This window comes from Rhinolophus ferrumequinum, chromosome 21 (genome assembly GCF_004115265.2).
Source record: "Rhinolophus ferrumequinum isolate MPI-CBG mRhiFer1 chromosome 21, mRhiFer1_v1.p, whole genome shotgun sequence".
Lineage (NCBI taxonomy): Eukaryota > Metazoa > Chordata > Mammalia > Chiroptera > Rhinolophidae > Rhinolophus > Rhinolophus ferrumequinum.
This window is the reverse complement of record NC_046304.1, coordinates 53,224,614-53,228,443: the sequence shown is the minus strand read 5'-3', so window position 1 is coordinate 53,228,443 and position 3,830 is coordinate 53,224,614.

The window sequence follows — 3,830 nt, the reverse complement described above, 5'->3', positions numbered from 1 at the left end:
TAATGATGTCTTAAAGTATCAAGTCAGAGAGGCTAGGTTTTCCATGTCTTGGTTTCTAATCTGTGCTTCCCGTGTGCAAATGTTCATCGTCTCTGACGACCGATGAAGTGGTGACGTGATCAGTTCTTTATGGATTTTGCGATGTACGTTTTTGGGCTGTATACTTCTGGAATGTATTTTCCATAGGCTTTCATCATTTATATTTGTCGCCTGGAGCTTTCCCTACTCTCTTGCATGCTGGTTGTTCTTCAGGTGCCAGGTAGACTTTCCGAAGCTCCCTGAAGGCAGGGCCTGTCATATGGTTTGTTGTTGTCCCCAGAGCCTGGCACAATGCCAGCCCAGAGGAGGTGCTCAAGACATGTATGTTGGATGAATAAATATATTTAGAGGGAAAACTTAAGCAAATACCTATTGTACTTTCTGGTTAGGCAAAACTATTTTTTTAAATAAACTATTTCACAGCAATTGTAGGTTTGCAGATACATTGCAAAGATAGTAGAGCGCCCCGTATACCCCACGCCCAGTTCCCCCTGTTGTCGACACCTTACAGTGTGTGGTGTAGTTGCACAATGAATGAGCCAGTATTGATAAGCAAGTATTTACTCAAGTCCTTGTTCTATTCGGATTCCCCCAGTGCTTGCCCTAATGTCCTTTCTGTTTCGGGATCCCATGTTACATGGAGTCATCATGTTGCCTCACTGTCCTCTTGAGTATGACAGTTTCCCCAGACTTTCCTTGTTTTTGATGACATTGACGGTTTTGAGGAGTGCTGGCCAGGCATTTTGTATGTTCCCTCAACTGGGAACATCTGATGTTCTTCTCCTGATTAGACGAGGTTATGGGTTCTTGGGAGGATGGCCCTGGAGATAAAGTGCCCTTCTCATCACATCTGATCAGGTACTTACCATCAGTGCGACTTATCACTGCTGACGTGACCTTGGTCCCCCGGCCAAGACAGTATCTGCCTGTCAGGTTTCTTCCCCATGAAGTTACTTTCCTACTTTCCCCTTTCACAGTCTGCGTTTGGAAAGGAAGGTCACTCCGTGCCCCCGACACGTAAGGAGTGAGGGCTCATGCTCCATGTCCTGAGGGCAGACGGCTACATAAATTACTTGGAATTCTGCACAGGAGAGTTGTCTATTCTCCCCATTTATTAATTTTTGCACTCATTTGTGTCAGCATGGACTTCCGGGTCCTTGCCGTATACCTTGGGTTATATAATCCAGGACAACCTTACTTTGCTGCTCAATCTCTCCCAGCCTTGGCCACTCTCTCTCAGGGGCTCCTGCGTCCCTTGGACACAGCCTCGTCGTCTCTCCAGGACACTCCAGCCTCCTCTCAGTATTTCCTGCTTCGGTCCTAGAATCAGCCATTTCTCAAGGAGCCCCGGTTCCTTTCATTGGAGGAGATGTTAGAGACCAAGAGCTGGGGGCTAGGTGTGCCCCTTGGTACCGAGTTGGTACAACTTTTTCAGTCGTCATCTCAGCTGTTCTTGAAGCCAAGGGCTGCCCTGCTAAGTCAAGTGTACATGCAGCTTAGAGACAGGGCCGATGTGCTCCCGGGTGCAGCGTTTGTGGGCAGACCAGGACCCGTGGTGGGGAAGGGTCCCGAAGGCCACTGCTCAAGGACATTCAGGAAGCAGCTTATTTGCTGCTTTTCTTGCTCATGGCTCCTTGGGGCGTCGCAGGACCTGACCCTGACGCCTCCTTAACCTAGGGACACGGTGGATTTGACACAGGTACCCCGTGTACTGAGCCACGCACGGGGCTCGGGTGGGGAAGAGCCGGCCCGCCCAGCCCGGTGCTCGGTTTCTGCTGGGGAGAGAAGAGCAGGCATTGTCCCCCATTAGGCCAGCTTCCCGGTCATTCATAACCTGGTATGAACGAACCACATTGCACTTGTTTCTGTGTCTCCCTGCTGGGCTGCGAGTGACGACATTCTACCCTCATCTCCTGGCCCAGTGCCAGCACACAGTAGGCATTTAATGAATGAATACATGAATCAAGGAATTAGGTGGGTGAAATCTGCAGGGTCTGGGCCCTGGCAATGGCCTCTGACTGATCCTGTTCCTCCTCTGTGGAGTGACATACGGGGACCGCTCTCCCTCTCCAGCCACCGTGCTGCCCTGCGCTGGATGCTCTGGTGAGGGGAGCAGGGGGCCCTCCAGTCGTGGGCTGTGCCAAGGACGGCGATTCCTTCCCAAAGGGCCACTAGGAGAATCAGCCTGCCTCCCCCCCTCCTGGAGAGATTAGCACCCTCCACTGTCGTGCCCGCCCCTCCCAGCTGAGGCTGGGCCCTGCCCGCTGATGGCTGACCCTGATTACTGGGACCTGAGCCGACCTTCGCCACAGCAGGGTTTTATTAGTATGAAGGTCCACTTTATCAATTGCCCTGGCCTTTTATTACTTCTCAGGGCCTTTATCTCAGCGGCCTCCCAGCTAAATGAGGATTAATATTTTAACAGGATTATGAGCTGTGGGTTAGCAGCGCTCTCTGGGGACGCAGGGCGCTCCCCTCCCTCCGCCTCCCTCCGGGTGTGCAGGGAGGTGGGGGTCCCGGGAGCTGGACTCTGGAATGGGGTGTGGGTGGGAGGCCGGGGGTGTGGGCTCTGGGGGGTGGGGATGGTTTGTCTGGAAGAGCAGGTCTGTCCTTGGGTAGGGACGGCCCTGCAGGGTGAGGTCCCTGTAGAGACTGCAGACAGTTTCCTGGGGTCAGGGGGGGCTTGACCACCATTGGGGAGAAGGGGAAAGATGGAGCCGGAGCTGAGGGTGAACAATAGAGATGGAGAGGTAGAGTCAGATGCCCGTCGGCCCAGCATCTCAGCCCCCTGAGTAACACAGCCTCTAAATTGGTCAGCATCACACCTTGATCTTTTGCCTAGAAAAATATTTCGATTTCCACCAAAGTTTTACAAAAGTGAGCCTGCTCCTGTCCCTCTTCTGCCTCCAGGTTCCCAGGGGGGCTTTCAGGACCTGTGCGTTTGGCCCACGGATCCCCCAGTACCATCTGGTCTGTTTAAGGGCCAGCCTGCCTTCACCTGCCTCAGGCGGGGGGGGACTTTCAAGTCTCTTCGGCTTTTCTGCTGAAGCACTTGTCACCTTCCCTGCAATTATGAGTTTGTGGGCCCCTAAAAGGACATGTCTACACTACACCCTTATCTCAGCTCGTGAAGGTATCAGATGTGTTTATGGAAAGAGGAATGAATGATTGAATGACTGAATGCATGAATGAATGAAGGAGGGAAGGAGGGAAGGGGCGAGGCAGGTTGGCTCCCTGAAGGAGGGACCAGGGCTGACTGGGTTCTGTGGCCTGTCCCCCAGCTGAGCCCAGGGCCGGCTCACAGCTTTGGGCCTCAGGGGCAGTGGGGACGAGGAGAGGTGTGTGCCTGGTATACATTGCCGTGTGCACACCTGGGCTCCTTTCCTGGGCCTGCTGTAAGGAATTACCACGAACTGGGGGCTGCAACAGACATTTGCTTCCACAGTCCTAGAGGCCAGCATCTAAATCCAGGTGTCAGCCTCTCAGAGCCCCTGGGCACTCAGGAGACACGGCAGGGTCAGCAGCTTCTGCTAATGGGCACAGGAAGTCACATGTGCTTCCGAGCAGGAGTCAGAGGGGGACAGAGCAAGGGGTCTGGGGGTACACTCCGCCCTTCCCACCTGGACCCCCCAGTGACCCCAAGGTCGCTCAGCTCCTGACTGCTCTGTGGTCCCCAGGACCCTTCCTCTCGTGGTCTGTAGCCAGGTCTGGTCGAACCTTTGTCCCATGGCCAGACCTGGTCTCAGGCCCTTCTGGACACCGGGTAACAGAAAGATGACAGATGACATCTC